Source organism: Protopterus annectens, chromosome 4.part0 (assembly GCF_019279795.1).
Source record: "Protopterus annectens isolate FY-2018-M chromosome 4.part0, PAN1.0, whole genome shotgun sequence".
NCBI lineage: Eukaryota > Metazoa > Chordata > Ceratodontiformes > Protopteridae > Protopterus > Protopterus annectens.
In genome coordinates, this window is record NC_056733.1 from 308,621,802 (window position 1) to 308,641,033 (window position 19,232).

The 19,232-nt window shown below is 39.5% G+C and overlaps 1 protein-coding gene across 3 annotated transcripts in view; it reads left to right on the top strand.

The window, feature by feature from the left end:
- TTC28 (tetratricopeptide repeat domain 28) overlaps window positions 1-19,232 on the top strand; it is a 1,879,863-nt gene that overhangs the window by 129,682 nt on the left and 1,730,949 nt on the right. The gene's annotated exons all lie outside the window — the stretch shown is intronic.

Below are 19,232 nucleotides of genomic sequence, written 5' to 3' on the forward strand. Positions count from 1 at the left end.
AAATATTAAGAAAAGATGGCAGTTGCAGAAACTAAATTCTGCAGTGACCAAACTAAGTTAATTTTGGATAATCATTTAGATAATTAAGTATAACAAAGTAATTAATTATGTTGGGTTATACAAATGATATGCTGGAATCAGAACTGTAGGGAGAAGTATTAGCAATGTATGCTGATTATACCAGTATGAAGACCGTATGTGAGGAAGAGTTCAGGTCAATTAATGAAGTAGAAAATCATCTGTCTTTGCAAGTAGATGGAGGAGACGTGGGAACAGTAACAGATTTTATTTTCTTACACTTAAAGATTTCTAAAAACGGTGATTTCAGCTGTATTATCGAGACGCATATTTCTTAGAAGGAAGGGTATGGCAAATCTCAGTAAGATTTCGAAGAGCAAAGAAATCAGTTTATCAACTAAGAGCCCTGTATTCAAAGATACAGATTTCCCAGTAATAACTTATGGCTGTGAGAGCTGAACTGAAAAATTGATGCTTTTGAGCTGCAGTGTTGGGAAAGTAACTTAAACCAAGTTCTGCAAGAGCATCAAGCCAGTCAATTCTAAAAGAAATAAATCCAGATGTTCAGTGAGAGATCTAATAGTACAACTAAAACTGGGCAACTTTTTCCACTTAATGTGATTATAGGATTCACTAGAGAAGAGAGTGATTTTGGCAAATGTTAAAAAAAGGGGTGTCAAGACACTAAGTGAGCAGCCCAGCATTACTGAAGTAAGGAAAATGAATCCACACTCAAAGCAGGTGTTGACAGGTCTGATAAGTTAAAATACTCAAGGTCATGAAGACCAGGACTCGACTAAATAACAACAACAACAACAACAAATAAAGTGAGTAAACACCAGCCAAAATGAATGTATGCATGTACTTAACTTATTTTTTTTTTCTTTTTACGTATTTCTTTCTTCATGGCTTCAAGTTCTGGATTGGTCATCAGACTGTCTACATATTTGGTCCATTGGGTTTTGAACATTGAAACACTGACTCGATCTTACAATATCATACTGTATGTATGGACTTGAATTTACCCTCTTCTCCTTCCCCCATTATACTGCTAAATGTTGTGTGACATCAGCATGGAAAATAAATTTTGTATATTGCTGCAGGTCATAAATTCAATACCAGTCTTTGGTTTCCTTGTTGGTAGTACCTCACCCTCCAGCTTTACTGGTATTTGCTCTGTCCGCAATGGGCTTTTCTGTCCTGAAGACATAAGCAGATACTCAGACATTATCTTTAAAGTCTGTGGAACCTATCACCTTAATGAAATCTACATTGCTTGAAGTGTAGGTAAATGTCTGTCCTCACACCACTGGACCACTGAGAGCAACATTCAGGATGTAAAGGCCAATATGTAATTCATTTGAAACGGGTATGCAATGTGTTCCTAATTACCATTTAATTATTAGGGTATGCTTGGTTGCTATTCGGCAATTGCATTAAACTGAATCAACAACCATTTAACGTACTCAAAATTCAGTTGTCAGCTGTAGCCATCTAGTAGCCTGTGCCAGCAACATACAGGAGTAAAACCACAACTATGGATTAGACAAAATTTGAATAACAGCCGATTGCTTGGTGGGACAGATGAGGAACATGGGTATGCACATCACTGGGGGGGAGTGTAATGTGCATGTTTGAGGGTACAGTAGTACAGTTTGATTTCCATGATAGAGTTGAGGGAAACAATTATGAAGTACTGACTGAAGTTCTGCAGGACATTTCGCTGACACTAGCCCCTTCTAGAAATAATGGATGGATGACCCTGTGCTAACATGAATGTCGTGTCTTATCCTCAGTGTTACTAGGCATGGACAATGGCACAAAGTTAGTAGAAGACACCCCCTGACAGTAGTATGATGCTTCCCCTGGGTCACTGATCTCTTCATCAGCTTCGGAATATGTGGGATTTAGGCTGGGGAACCCTAAAGTATGTTCAATAGACGTGATGTATGACAAGAGGATCTAGGAGGAGCTGATGGTTAACTGTGGAAAGCCAAGAAAAAAAGCAAAAAAAAAAAAAAGTTTATATTACCTTTCAGTGCACTGTACTCTTCAACACAAGGAGCATGACATGTTGGGAGCCACATAATTCCCACTTGTGTGTGGCCTCCCTTGTATCCATTTGCATGAAGAAGTCGAAAGCTGCCTTAGGACACATCCTTCTTCTGCCAGCAACCCCTATACTGAATTCAAAAGTTTGTTTTTTGGCATTAATGCCAGATAATTTTCCTTATGTGTTGATGATTCGGTGCCCCAACTTGTCTGTTTTGGGTGGTATCATGTTAGTGTGAGTCCTCTCTTTATGAGTTTCCTTATTAGCAAACTAGATTAATTAATACAATTTGTTTGTTTGTGTCTTTCGGCTTCTCCCAGTTAGGGGTCGCCACAATGGAACTCCGGTCCACTAATGATTGGTAGTTGATTTTTACGTGCCGAGTTACCAGCCCTGATGCACAACCTTCAACGAAGGTATGCCCATTCACGCATGTCTCCACACAGAAGACGCTCTAGCTGAGAATTGAACCAGACAGCGTCTTACTGTGAGGCGACAATGCTATCGCAGCACCACCACCAATATAATGTTCAAATATGCATGCAACAGGTACATAATATGCCATAACACTTCGGCTTAATTAATTTATGAAGAATATGCTTTACATATGAAATGAAAACACAGTTGGACCCATCTGCTATAGTAATATTTATTGGTTACTTGCACCTAGACATCAGCAAACAGGTTTATCTTCTGACTACTGTTTTAGTACATTTGTGAAGATGGGCTGCATTAGAAGAAATCTGATGTTGAGTGAGGTGGCATTTCAGATTTGTTGTCTGAATATCAGCAAGGACCTTTGGTACATTACTGGACAGGTGAAGATATGATATTTCTTTTTTTTTGGGGGGGGGGTGTTAAAGTTGAGTCTCAGTTCCCTGACAAGTACCTTTACTCTGATGGTGCCTTTTTCAGTAACAGTACAATGACAACAGCTCAGTAGCTGCAAATGTTCGATAAGAGCGCCTTGCGCCAACCTTTGTCTTTGTTGTCCAGGTATATGCGGTACCAGCAAAAGCCCTTCAGGGAATGCCATCGCTGTGTACTATAAAATGGAATGTTGGCATAATGGTTAAGGTGTTTAACTTGCAGACCCAAGGTGCAGGGTTTGATTCTCATATGGGGTAATTGGCTAAGCTTGAAATGGCCCACAAAGGCAGTTAGCCTAGTACTAATCTTTACAACCTGTGAAACTATAGTTCCCACAGCTAGTTAAAATGATCTGACAGCAGCAGCATGTGATGGTGGTGATCTGTCACTGATCTATCTGCCAGACTCCTAGGAGCAGACGAATTATGAAAGATGTTTATTGTAGCCTCTGGGAGACATTTGTTTCTTAGATATAAATGGGAACAACTGTGACTGGTTAAGAGGACTGGAGTAAGATGCTGACAGGTTAAGCTTGTATACCCCATCATTCTTTCACTCTTTTACCTTGAGATGTAGGACAAAGTAAAAACTTCAAATTCTGTTACTTTTAACTTATAATATTGATAAAAAGGGAATGAAAATTACCATTCTTTAGAAGTAAAAGAAGTCTTTAACAGTAATGCAAAACTGTGAGACAAAGTTAGGGATATCCTTAAAATTATGCATAGGTCAAGAGGTATGCCAGGAGGTATTGCCTCATTATATTGTATGTTTCCAGGTTGTATGAGCTGTGTTCTTATGTTCTCTGAAGGAGTCCTGAATCAAGTTTGAAGTAAAATATTCTGTTTTTGACAGAAACATTTTTCCCCCCAACCCTTACCCCGCACATTCTTTTAGCTGTGGATCAGATTAGGTTTGTTTAGTAGAGATCTTGTCTTTTATATTTTGTATTATTCCTTGAATAAATAACAGCGGTTTTTGATGATGGGCTGTGAGTACTAATCCATGCAAGGGGAATAGTTTGAATATTAAAAGTATTAAATATCGGTTCTGCTTGTGCTATACCTTTCTTTCTGTTAGAACAAGGGAAAACTGCACTATTATAGGCATTTGCTTGCTGGAAACTCTTTAGGGCAGTGTGTCTTATATGACTGATCTTCTTCCGGCTGTTCCTGTTAGGGGTCGCCACAGCGGATCATCTGTTTCCTTTTCTTCCTGTCCTCTGCATCTTGCTCTGTCACACCAACCACCTGCATGTCCTCTCTCACCACATCCATAAACCTTATCTTAGGCCTTCCTCTTTTCCTGTTACCTGGCAACTTCATCCTTAGCATCCTTTTCTCAATATACCGAGCATCCCTCCTCAGCACATCCAAACCAATGTAAACTCGCCTCTCTGGCTTTGTCTCCAAACCGTCCAACCTGGGCTGACCCTCTAATATACTTATTCCTAATCCTGTCTACCCTCGTCACACCCAGTGCAAATCTTAACATCTTCAACTCTGCCACATCAAGCTCTGACTCCTGCCTTTTTGTCAATGCCACTGTCTCCAACCTATATAAATAACATAGCTGGTCTCACTACTCTGTTGTAGACCTTCCCTTTCACTCTTACTGGTACTTGTCTGTCACAAATCACTCCTGACACTCTTCTCCATCCACTCCATCCTGCCTGTACTCTCTTCTTTACCGCTCTTCCACACTCACCATTACTCTGACCATCTATAATCTTATAGGACTGATGCTTGCTTTATCCAGCTTATTGCATGGCCTGATGTGCATTCACTCTGAGCTGCTCTATATGGTAAATCTGTGAACCCAATTTTACTTAAAGAAACTTCTTAACTAAACCCTTAACACCTGAGAAGAACATTTTTAAGATAAAATTGAGGCTACTGTTGCTTACTGGTAGTAATTTTTTATTTGAAACTATTCTTATTATTTTCATTGAAGGGAGGTTTCTTATCCAATATGGTGGTCTGAAGAAGCCCCATGTCCTAATACCCTGATGCTCTATACAAGAGCATAAAAAAGGGTACATTTTCTGATGTCATGCTTGAGAGCAGCATGTCTTAAAGGTGTCCAACTTGTTGCCTGCTCTTGTGTTTACATGATCTGCTGATTTTGCTGCCAGCTGACAACTTGCACCCGGGGAAGCTGACCCCTTTGACCCACCATAGATATGCTTCTGCCATCAGTGATTAGGTCACTGTTGCCTGAAGATTCATTCATGTGTGAACTAACAGCATATTGTAATGCATGGTGCTCTGTGATCCCTCCCTGAAATTGGGGTAAAATTAGACTTTTTAAGCAGTTTTCTGACTTTAGAACCACTGTTAAGCTCTTGGCTCATGCTAGAGAGTAACAACAGCCAGTGCTGACCATTAAGTAATGTCAGCAGAAGCCAAAACAGATTTAAAAGCTGTTAAGTAGTTTTCTCTATAGCACTTTTAAACAAAAATTGCAAAGTGATGAGTCTAACAGCTTATAAGCTATTAGTTCCTTAGAGGGGCACTTCAGTTCTGCCTGCTGTCTGAGTGGCACTGCTAAAGGTTTTACGTGTTTTTGTTTCAAAGCTGTAAAGCACTATCATGCTCCTACACTTTTTTTTCTTCAGTAACTCACAGTCCATGCTGCAGATAAAGCCTATTGAGCTACAAAGAATTAAGATTGGATCTCTTCAATCGTAAGTCATATTATGTGCTCCTGACATTAATGTGAAGCTTCACCTCTCAAGCTTCACTTCACTTTGCTCTCAAGAATTTCCTGACATACAATGTCTCAAACACACAATAAGTTGATTAAATATGTATTTATTTATTCATTTATTTGTTCATTCTTTCTTTGTTGGCTGGGTTAGTCCCACTTGGCTAGTGGCCTTTTTTCAGGGAAGACTCGAGGTAGGATTTATGATACTCGGGAAAATGTGGCCAGGACATCTGGAAACTTCCTCTACTCTTGTTGATAGTTGCCTTGGGATCTTTTACATCCACCTGTGCTACCATCAACTCAATCAGATAGGAACCTAGATACATAGATAGTATCAATGCATACCAAGATTATATATTTCCCGTTCTGAAGGGGGGATGAGTCTCCTTGAAATTGATTACTTGTATAGAAATACAATCGTCCTCACAAGACCCAAACATAGTGAAAGTTGTGAAACTTGAGGAGAATATATCTAACATTACTTCTCTGCTTAATCTAACAGAAGCATATCGGCCACAAACATGAATGGAAATGTGCAGCACAGTGGTGCAGCGGTTAACGTTGTCGCCTCCAGCAAAGAGAGAGGTCCCAGTTCGACTCGGCTGGGGTGGCCTTCTGTGTGGAGTTTGCATGTTCTCCTGTGTGTTCGGGGTTTCCTTCCTCCGGCCTTCCTCCCACTCCCAAGACATGTATTTGAGCATTTCTCCTCGGCCTCCGCTGAAAACAGGATCTGTGGAACCTAGTCGGACATTCCTAGTCAAAACATCCCGGAAAAAATAAAATAAAAATAAAATCAAACCTGAAGTAGATAAAAATCAGACAGCAACTGAATGTGCCAAAAAAACAAAATAAGGAATATAAGGTGAAGGACAGGTGAGAAGGCAAGAAATGTGGAAAATGCATACATATTGTTTTGTTGTAAGTATAGAAAACTTCTGGAAGAACCTCTTGTTGATCAGGATCGAATGCAGGAATGGTTAAGGAGAGGCGGATTCAAACCAAGAGATGAAAGGTTAATATTGGTAGCCCAAGATGGTGGGCTACGTACACATTGGTTTACAAAGTTCATTTAACATGTGGGAGAAACAGATAAATGTAGGTTTTGTAAAACAGAATTGGAAACATTTGCCCACCTTGTTGCTGGTTGTGACATACTAATGGCAGAAGGACTGTATACTGAAAGACATAATAATGTGGCAAGACTGTTGCACTGGGGATTGTGCAAACACTATGGTATTGAAGTGGCTGAAAAACACTGGAAATATGAACCACAAAGCATCATAGAAAATGATGAAGTCTACATCACATGGGATCACCCATTACCAACAGTTCAAAAGATAGATGCTAGAAAACTGGATATAGTGGTCCATGAAAAGAAGACAAAAGTTGCCTTGATCATTGAAATCACCACATCCGTTGACTACAATGTCTTGAGTACAGAGAAAGACAAAGTCATAAAATATCAGGATTTGCAGGCAGAAATGAGAGCAATGTGGAAGAAAGATACCCAGACAGCTCCAATAGTAGGAGCAATGGGTCTTATAAAAAAGAATCTACAATCATATTTAGATATGTTACCGATACACGTATCTCAGAGCAAATCGCTGAAGGAGCCATTACTGGACATAATGTGGGTGCTGCGAAGAGCACTTCTGACTGACATCAAAGATACCTGGATATAACATATACAGGCTGGATCGTGCTTCCAGGAAAGCGGGTGGGGTAGCTGTTCTATATAAATCTGCATAGAACGTCACCATTGAAGCTGTACAACCACCTCAGATTAACAACTCAGAGATTCTTGCCACCAAACTACAAATTAATAAAAATAAATGTATCTATATCATCTGTATGTACATTCCCCCAGGTAATAATGTAGCTACACTTGAAGATACCCTTCACTGGCTAGCATGTCACTACCCCCAACAAACCATACTCGGAGACCTTAACATAGACTGGAATACCTGTTCCTCAGACCCCCCCCAACCACCCATGTTAACCTGCATGCATTCTCACAAATCATCACTACCCCTACCAGGATACGTAAACTGAACCAAAAAGAAAGCATACTTGATTGGGTACTTATAAATAGTCATCCCCAATTGTACACCTCTGGGACCCTCCCTGATGACCTAAGCAATCACCTTCTCAATTAGATTATTAAGCGCAAAGCCATCAACCCCCAACAACCCTTACTTAGAATGGTAAGAAACAAAAAATACTTTAACCCCACCAAATTCCAACAAGAGCTAAACTCATGTAAATGGTCAATATTAAAACACCTCTCCTTAGATAAGCAGTTGCATACTTTAACAGCAAATTCCTAGAAATCCTTGATTCTCATACAGCCATTCGCTCAAAAAGAACTAAGGCAAAAACTGCACCATGGCTTTCCAAAGAGTCTAAACTAAAAATCACCCTCAGAAATAAGGCATGGGTATTATGGCGAACTACTAAAAACCCCCAAGATCACATTAAATATAGGCAAATAAGGAGCAATACCAAAAAACATTCTACAAGACAAAAAAAACTACTACTATAATCTACAGGAAATAAATCAAAACAAGCCTCAGAAGTTTTGGAGAGGTTTAAATAAACTGTTACATCCCGGACAAACTTCCACCCCAGTCCCTGCAGCCTCCATTGTTAAACCTTTTGAGGAAGTCTCTGACAGTTTTAACTGTTTCTTTACTGAGACTATTCAAGCCCTAGCAAGCCAACTACCTCACAGCTCCTCTTGCTATGAAAGCAACATCCCCAGAAACCAACTTACATTTAGATTCCAACCAGTTACCATCTCACTCATCCGTACCTTGAATAAAAAACTAAAACCAACTACACTCTCCGCTGATCAACTCCCTGCCGAGTATGTACAAAAAGCAGCCGATGCCATTGCTTATCCCATCTCAATACTACTCAATCAAACAATAGCAGAGGCCAACATCCCTTCTATTTGGAAAATATCCTATATAATTCCATTTCACAAAGGAGGTAGCTCTACTGAGTTATCCAGTTGTAGGTCAATAGCAATACTATCCCCACTTGCAAAAATTATGGAAAAATGTAAACATAGACAACTCAGAATAACCTCATGGCAGACTCCCAGCATGGCTTCCGACCTCACCACAGCACTACGTCAGCCCTTCTAGCCTTCTCCAGTACCATAAACCATAATCGCAATAACAATACTATATCCTCTGTCCTCTTCTTGTATCTCTCCAAGGCATTTGATATGGTGGACCACCAGTTACTAATCCACACCCTGAAAACTTTCTGCCTAGATACTACTGCCATCCAGTGGTTCCAGTCTTATCTGAATGATAGACAGCAGATTGTCCTTTGGCAAAACAAACTTTCTAAACTCCTACCCAAACACTAGGTGTACCCCAGGGATCCATACTAGGGCCACTTCTATTCTCTATCTTCATTAACAACCTCTATTCTGTTATCCCTAAAGTCAGCAGTGTCCAATACACTGACGACTCCACCCTGATATGCTCGGCCACATCTCCAAATGAACTGTGGTCAGCTACACACCACCTTTAACACAACTGAAAACTGGCTTTCTGGTCGTCGTCTGATCCTAAATCCCCCAAAAAACAAACTGTTGCTTTTCTCACCAACACACAGGTCTACTGCATTCACTTTTACCATTAAATCTAATAATGGGACAATAATCTCCCCAGACTCCTCTACAAAACTGTTAGGTGTTATAATTGATAATAATCTTAAATTCGACCTACATATTAATCAAACCATTAAGACCATCAATAAAAAACTAGGCTCACTTTACAGGATAAAAGCCTTCTTAACCCCTCCTGCTAGATTTGCCATATCTTGCTCTCACTTACTTTCAACTCTTCTGCATGCATCCCCAATACTTTCCAATCTAAACAAATCTGTTCTTAACAAACTTTCTATCTGCTATAACCATATTGCCAGATTTGCCACTGGCCTGCCTTATAGGACTCTTCATTGTATTAACCTAAACCAGTTTGGGTGCTAGAATTACCCAGCTTGATCTAGTATAACCTTATGATTACTGCCCATAAGATCCATTACAATCCGGATAATACTCCTGCTCTTAAAAATATTATCACCCCCTATCACAACCCCCGACCTCTTCGATCCTCTAATAAATTACTAGTCCAGACTATCAAATCTAATAACTCGGCCGGTGACTCTCTCTTTGCAAATGCTGTATGCAGATCCTGGAACTCTCTCCCAATCAAAATTACTTTGCTGAACTCCTTGAGCCAATTCAAGACTAGACTTAAACAACATTTGACACTAAACTAGCTATGTCAATGTAGCAAATCTGACTAACTCTCCTTGACAATGAGACTAAAATAGTTTTTTTAGCTTACCTGTGGCACTATCCTGACCTTTACCTTCTTTAACTCTAATGTGTTTTGGTATGTAACCACTCAAAATATTGTATCTGTAACTAACTGTATGAGTTAATAACAGTATTCTTAGCTGACTTGAATTACTTAATGATGACCTACTCTCTGTTTTTTCTTTAACCTTGGACTTTCTATAATTTGCCTAGATATGTAACCTCTGTAAATATTGTACCTTAAACTTAACTGCTTGCTTAGATATGTTACCTACTGTAAATACTGCATTTTTTAATCTAAATTGCTGACCTTGGAGCTTTTCTCCCCAGGCCTCTGTCCAGTCAGACTATCCTGGTCAACAAATGTAAAATAAATAAAATAATAAAATAAAAAGATTGAAACAATACTAATTTCATGAATTTTAATCGTGCTTTGACTTGGAATGGGGTCTATTGCCGTCATGGTATCAGAAACCCAAAAGACTTGGGAGAAAATCAAAAAGACAGAGACCATAGTTTAATCTCTTCAAAAAAAAACAACACACTCAAGAGTGCAGCACCACCTTATGCTGATCAGTAATAGCAGCAGTCCATCTACCTGGTGCTGGAATGAAACACACAGCCTTCTGCACCAAAGGCATGTGTACTGCCTGTTGCACCACTGGCACTGCTGCCAACGTCTGTTATCGTCACCGACCTGATTATTTTTCATTGTACAACGACCCCCCATTAATATTCCAAAATGTGCACACTGATTGGTCAGCATGCATGTTGTAAATCAGACGTATACTAATGGAAAAAGGTCTGGTCGCCCGGACTTTTTCCATTAGTATGTCTTTTTTTTACAGCAACAGAGAACGCAAGATCTCCATTGCGCTTTACACACTGTCTCGCAATGTTAAAGGAGTTTAACATAACAAGACAGCTTTAAAAATAGTAACGGAGACCTTCCTTTCTCCGTTGCTTTTTTTAAAGCTGTCTCGCTATGTTAAACTCCTTTAACATAGCGAGACAGCTTTAAAAAAAGCAACGGAGATTCTCCGTTGCTTTTTTTTTAAAGCTGTTACGCTATGTTAAACTCCTTTAACATAGCAAGACAGTTCGTAAAAAGCAACGGAGATCTTGCTTTCTCCGTTGCATCCACCCACAGCTCTGATGTACTGCGTAAGCATATGGATGCGCAGTACATCAGAACTGCCGCAGAATACCAGACAGCTGTGGAAGGGCAGCAAGGTAACATTATACAATGCCATTATTTAAAAAAAGTAATTATTTTTTTTCTTAAATAATGTCATTGTATAATAGCAATAACCCATTTCTGGGTGTGGATAATGCTGGATTTACCCACGGTTGTCTTTATTTGGCCTCTCGGGCTTCGCCCTCGTGACCAAACCATACCAACCGTGGGTAAATCCAGCATTACCCACACCCAGGCATGGGTTATTGCTATATCGTCTTAGTCTTTTCTGTGTTCTGAGCATTTTGCTCTTTAATATAGCTCCCATGTTTGTTTTTTGCTTCCTCTTTCTGAGTCTTTTCCATTTTCACTGTAAAAATAAAATAGTTCCCTGTTGCCGACCTCCCTTTTTTTTTTTCTTTTCTTTTCTGCAGCTGTTTTAATTGTTGCTCATTTTTTATTGGTCACTAGTAACTATACAACAGGGACATTTCCCACTTCAGCTCCAAGTGTGAAATAAATTAACTGAAAATAAATGGTAGATAGTTCTGAGCTTTTACCATCATATTGCTGCGGTAATCAATAATACAATACTTCATGTAATCTTTGCAAGTAAATACTGTGAAATGATTAAAAATACATGTGGTGTCACTAAGTACAGAATTTGTTACACAATTTCTTTGTTCTATTTTCTCTACTTGCTGCAGTGTCAACACGAATGTACTGAATGCATTTATAATGAAAAAAAGTAACGCACAATGTGGAATACTGATGACTGTGGAAAGCAGCTGTTTTAAGTTAATCCTGATTCTGACGCCTCTTGGCAAAGAAATATATGTTCGACTGATAAAATCCTGTAACACAAAAGTTACAAAGCATTCATATTCCACAGTATCAGATCCTGTTCAGACTTTGAAATGAGATCAAGGAAGGAAGGAAAATGTCTTGCAAGTACTAGTTTTGATTTACTCTAGGAAGCGATATTTTTCAGCCCAGTAGGCCTAGAGCCAAGCTTTTTGTGTTACTTTGTTTTCAATTTGAGAAAGAAAGCATTTTTTAAGATTAGGATACATTGCCTCAGACTGCCGTTCAACTTTTGTTAGATTTACCTAGGAGCTTTTGTTAGATTTACCTAGGAGTTTCTACCTTGTTTGTGACTGATATGCCTTTTACAGGGATAGTGAAGTCAAAATAACAGTAATCAAGTGTACACGGTATGATTCTGTTCATAATATAGACGGAGTTTAAGCCAAAGTGTATATGCACACGTTGCAAAAAAACAATGTTACAGTTACTAGTTTTGCATGTCTCTGCCTTTGGTAGTTTTAGTCAGAAAAAGAAAAAAAACTTCTTACACAATGCCTTGTTTTGGCAATGGCTTTGGCAATGGCTGTGTGCAGGCTTGTATTTTCATATGGCGTGCAGTGCATTGTGGGAATATTTTTGTGTTTTTATAACTGGGGCTGCAAACATTTACACATGAAAAAATGTTTGTCGCCTTGATTTCCGTCATTCTTGAGGGTGTTAAGAAGAGCTCTTAAGAAAGGTTAACATAAAAATTTAAACTGTTACCAAGTTTAGCGATACTTAGTGTGCCATGTCAGTTCTGTAATGGCTGACAGGCTTCTACTTATACACACCATGTGCCTTGTACATCATTGTGCCTTGTTATTTCTGTAATGGCTGACAGACTTCTCCTTATGTACCTTGTACACAATTGTGCAACATCCGTTCTTTAATGCCTAACAGGCTTCTACTTATACACACCACCTGCCTTGTACATCAGGCAACAAAAAGACTGTGTAAAAGGCAAATACATCTGTCAAACTACCTAATGCATTTCTTTTACTACATTTTATCACCCCATTGTCTGTTGATGGTTGCTTTCATCTTTCACTGCGGTCAGCAGGAGAGGCTACCTTCCAGGGATTCAGGAGGTTTTGCATAGCCAGACAACTGCAAACTAGGGGCTATAATTGACTCTCCAGCTGACACAGACATCCTCCAAAAGGGTCTCACTGAGACGGATACCTGGTGTCAAAATCATGGCCTCAAGCTAAATGCTAAAAAGTGCATAGTCATCCCCTTTGAAAAAACAAAGTACCCACAAACTACCACATAGGTGGTAGTCCCCTAAATACGGAAGACGTAATAAGGGATCTGGGGACCCAAGTAGATAGTAATCTCACCTTTGATAATCACATTGCCAAAGTGGTTAGAAAATCCTTCTACGTGGCCCACCTAATCACAAAAGGGTTTGCATCCAGATCAAAAGAGGTCATTGTGCCCCTCTCCTCATCACTCATCAGACCCATCATAGAGTACAACACCCCATTTGGGATGTACCTTACAAGACAACTGCAACAGCTGGAAATACCACAGAAAGTACCTCACCAAGAGGATCACTGACCTCAAACAGATGCCCTATGCAGCTTGACTGAAGAAACTCCAGTTGTACTCTGTTGCATACCGCCTACTCATAGGTGATCTCTGCCTGACATACAAGGCCATGTCCAACCCAGAACTGATGGACATGCTCCCACCTAAAGAAAACCTAATCCCCTCGAGCCACACGCTGTAGGGATCTAAACCTCACCACAACAACAAATAAGACGTGCTGGCAGGATAGATTCCTGTCCCAGAGACTTCCCATGCTTTGGAACAGATCCCAGTCTACATTAAGCAGAGCTCCTCGCTAACACTCTTCAAGAGAAACCTTGACGAGTGGATGAGAAACAGAAAGTTTACCCCTGGGATCACTTCAGTGGCTCTGCTGGACAGAGGCACAGGGAACTAATCTAAGGGGGCGGCGAAAACGAACACATTTTGGCTAGGCTTATAAATGCCTTCGGTCAGATAGCCTAGTAACAACCTATGAACCTAACAACAGTGCAGATCCCTGACCCACGCACTTTTGGTCATGCCCTGCACGCCTACTTATACTATGTGAAGGTGGAACTTAGTAGTCATTTGGCTTCAGCCCTTTGCAGTGCACTTCCATATTATCTGACTTCTGCCATTTGGCAGTCTTGGAGCAAACTAAGCTGCCTTTCCTCCCTATGGAATGGGCAGGCTGTCAATGGCTACGCAGTCCCATGCTCCATAGCAAATTGTCCAGCATCCAAGTCACTAGTTGTTTACAACTTGCCACAGTATGGGTAATGTCTCTCTGTGCCACAAAACAGGTTTCCAAATGTAAAATTATTCTTAAAAAATCCACCTGAAAATAATAATACCTAATGTGATACCATTGTTACTTGCATGCTTCCCTACATGCATGCATTACAGTAGGATCAAGAGGTGGGCAGCAGGCAGTATTTACTTTCCTTTGAGTCTCTGTAATTCCTCCCCTTTTAAACTTGTAGCACTTCTGATGCTCTTTTATTATAGGGAACTCTTAATTGTCCTTCCTGCCTCATCTTCAAACTGGGAGTAGTCAGGTGCTGGCAACAGCTTGCGTATTTTCCCCTTTATTACCTTTAGTGTATAGAATATTTTCTTCTCACAGGGTCTTTTCATTCAGGAAGCGGTCACTACCTTCTGTTCTTTAGCACTCTTCCATGCTCTTCTATATAAAACAAACATCATTTTCATGTATTTTATGGGACTTCCACTGTGCAAAGCTAATATATAACCTGAAGAGGTTGTTCACACTAGTTACGTTTTCAAGATGTGGAAATTAATCTTATGTACATCCAAGTTGCACAGGCAAACCACAAAAACACGCACATCCAGTCCACAGGCCATACTGGTACCTAGCCATTGCCCTAAAGCAGATCCTGGTGCAAAAAGTCTGTCATAAAGCAGGTGCTACCAAAAGGTTTCATATTAAACAGGTGCAGCAGTAGAAATTCCAAACCAAAGAAGTAATTGCAAACTTACAGTAACCTACAGACAGCAAACTAAACTAGTGAAATGCTTTGGAAATAATACCTACCAAAACTACAGTATGACATCACAAACAGAGCATTTTTATTTTGCAAGGAGACATCTACCCATATATGGAGTGTGATCCCTGCACCCCCTGTATTTTCTAACAAAATATTAATTCAAGAGTGGGGAAAAGAAGACCACCCTACAAATATGAAAAACTTGTGTTGCACAACTTTGATGTTGCAGCAGAACCCATTGATCTACAAACACTCCATAATTTGTACATTTAGGAAACTGGAATTGGAGATTGCATTCAGTGAGTTACAGTTCAGAGAGCTGTCAATCTTGCAGGTGTTAGAGACAGATATTGGTTCCAATGAGTATTGCTAACAGCTTAACATGTCTATACAGTGAAGATGACTGAGGTTTATGATGATGTTTGTTCTCATACTATACTGTATTGTTTTGTATTTTGCTACTAAGATTTTGCTGTTATATTTTGCCTGTCAGTGTGGTCATGACTGAAAAGGATTTGTTTTGGATCACCTTGCCCAACCAGGAGATAGGTAAATAAATGGGCAAAATAACTACAGTTGCGTGAAACTGCTTTGCTGATCCAATGATGGGAACTGTAGAAGTAATCTAAACTTCAAATAGAATGTAGATCACAGTGTCATCAAGCGCTTAGCATAATAGCGGTTTCATTCCCATAAGCCTCAGATAGTGGGATTTGCACTGAGACATAGCATTTAAATGTCTTTTTTTAGTCTCCACCTACAAGCTGCATATGGTACCATGATCTGGTAGGCCTCAGAATGTACCTGTCTGAATGAAGGGTATGATTTGCTTGAGACTATAAATAAAAACATAAAAAACATTTTTGTTTCCTGACTGTTAATCTGAATGAACCCAGCTAAGGGTGCTGTGTACTAGTACCTCAACCCCCACAAGTTGCATACTAAACGTGTAAGGTTAAAATGCAAGTTCTGTTAATTTTCCTCCCCTTCTGCAATGACTTTGTAGTTATCACCATGTAGGCTGGTCTGGTAATAAGCCCTTATTGCACAAGTCTTTTATCTGGTTATTGACTTTAACCTGTCAAAAACTGCACTTGAACCTCTGTGAATGCAAGTACAAAGGATATGCATTGAATAGATCTTGTAGGGACTCTTTCTTTCTCCCAGATTTGCTGCATTTTAAAGAAAGCTGTGGCTTAACTGTTTTGTGAAATGACTGTGTGTAGTATAACATGTTGTTTCAACTCAATGTTACTTCCCTGTGAATTTAATGTATGTGATGTTTTTATTTTGTGTACTATCTCTGCGTAGCTTTTCTCCTCGGATTTCTGCTGAAAAGGGGGATTGCCAGGTAAAATTTTCCCACTAAGCAAATGTAAACAAGTTAATAAATAAATGTATGTAAATAAATGACAACTGTAGGAATAATCACAAATGAGTTGCTTGGAATAAAATAACATCATAAAAATAGAAGGCATAAATATTCTTTTGGTACAATTTAGTGTTGTCTTATGTCTGTGCTTTGGCTTCAGTCTTTTTCCTGTGGGTATGGCATATGCAGATATCCATCCGGCTTCATGTCAGGCATCTGTACAACAGCAGCTTCTTGGTACGCTGCTGGTCTCTGAGCACAGTCTGTCAGTCTTTGATGAGCAAAAGGACTGAAGAAATATTTACATGGGAATCTCACGGATATTTGTTTCAATTATAGGAGAGGCAAATGCTGGAAATGTGGATACTGTCAGAAACAGGGGAGCAGCAATGCTGTTACATGCCTTGCTTATGCATATGGTTACATCATTTGCTTTAGCTGCAGAGAAAAGTTATTGCATCATTCTTTTAAGTGAAAATTTTTGAACTGCTTTCTGAAGTGGCCAAAAAAGCAGTCTTCTTTTTTATAATAAATACCACAGTCATTACACACAAAAGTGAAACATTTGCAGTAGAAAACAGCCGATGCATAGTAAAGTAGAAATACGTGTAACACGTTTAAAGCACCAGGCTGGACTCCTGTGTTGTAAATCCCAGAGAAGGCCCCCATACTAATGGGACAGTAATCATTTTCTTTTCTCTAGCTGAGTGCTTTAAATGCCAAGACAATCCTCAGAGCTGAAATGAAGAATGTTTGAAACAGGCGAATTAATAAAACTAGCATAGTCAGGAAATTGTGTGTCTGGCAGAAAGCATGGATCTTGTTGTACATTTTCCTTCTTGGCAAATTGTGAAGACATCAGCAAAACTGTACATTTTTTCTTGCTTTTTCTTCTTAGTACCATGCTTGTTTCAGTCTTATTCTGGAATTCTCTTTCAGGGTGACTTGATAGAGCTGTATTTTCTTACTACTTGGGCTTTTGTGTACACCTCAAATGTATTTTCTCCAGGGAATGCTGTACCACACACGCAAGTTGTTTGTCTTCTCCCATTTAGGGGTCACCACAGTGGAACTCCGGTCTGCTAATGATTGGCAGTAGATTTTTTTTTATGGTGCTGAGCTGCCAGCCCGACGCCCAACCTTCAGCGAAGACACGCCCATTTACGCATGTCTTTCGGAGGCCACTCGACCGCAGGGAGGACATGCAGACTCCACACAGAAGGCACTCCAGCCGAGAATTGAACGGGAAAACCTCTTGCTGTGAGGCAACAACACTACTGTTGTACCACTGTGGCTTTACACACACACACACACACACACACACACACACACACACACACTCTTAATGTGGTTGCTGAAGAAAAGTGCATTAAAGCTATGTCTCCCACAGTGCTCCACAAACTAATCTTTGAATTTGTGTTTCATCTTATTGAATTTTGCAAATACGTTCTATAGAAAATGTGGAATTGTTGTAAATGTTTATTGTAAAATTCTCACTAAAAACAAAACTATGTATGGTGGCAGTCAATATCTGCTTATAAAACTACAAAGAACCTTTAAAAAAAAAATGCTAACAGCCAATACTAAAATATTTTCATCCCACCAAAGTATGTTCTGCCTCTTTGTCTAATCCTTTTTAAAACACCCATCTCTTACAGACAGCACTAGATGGTGTGTCATTTCTCAACTCGAAATAGTGCAACAGAACACCACTCTATGGCGCTAACTAACATAAATTTCCTACTCATAATAGAAACATTCATGGGTGACTTTAATTACCAATCCATTAACTGAAAATATTGCACAGTAAGTAATAAATACACCTAGTGGTTAAACAGTTTTATCAGTATCAGCTCCTCATATCAGATAATCTAAGTTCCCACCATAAGTGGCCATATACTTTTATTCCCATTTGTTGACTTGAATACTCGGACTGCACTAATAGCCCCTTTTCAGCAGAGCCCTAGGAAGAAAAGCTGTAGTCAAACGAGTTCCAGCATTTACCCCTGCTGTTTTTGCCTGAGTCTTAGTAGAATGGTCAGAAGTGGCCCTTTTCTGTATCTCTCAACTTCTTAATACATAAAATCTAAGCCAAAAAATAATGGAGGTCAAAAAAAACAAAATGAGAAACAGATTTCAAATATTGGTGAATGACAGGATTTGCATTAGCATGCATTTTTTTCCCAAGGATATTAATTCCAAACCTGAAATGCCTGTCATTATTTAGTCACTCCAGTGCGATTGACTTTCTGAAAAAAACAGGTGTTATGAGGAGCAGAAGAAAAATATGAATAAAAAGCGTAGGTATTCTGCAAAATTCTCAACAGTTGGATATGACCTTTTCAGTTAATCAGTTTGCAAATCAGTACACTTAATGAAAATTAAAACTGAGCTGTGTGTGTGTGTGTTGGGGGGGCAGAGCCAGCAAGGGAAATTGCGGCAACGTGATCTACAAGTGTCCTGACCTGGATAACAATTTCTTTTAGCCAAATGCTTTTAAAAGTGCACTGTTTGTGGTTCAAACCAACTTTCACAGTGATTTAGGCACTGAATGCAAACACAGAGAAGAACAGGAGACTATCAGTCCCTGTCTATTTCAAGAATACACCTGAGCAGTCTGGCATCCTAGGACCCTCCATCGTGGTGGATGCCTCATACTAAATGGAGAAGCTTGATGTCTTTATGGATCCTAGTCTCAAAAATTCTAGCTGACACAGGACACTTCAAAACTCTGACAGCCAGCAACAAAAAAGAACTTCAAAGACTAGGTACAAAAATTTGCTTCTTAGAGTCCGCAGTCATGG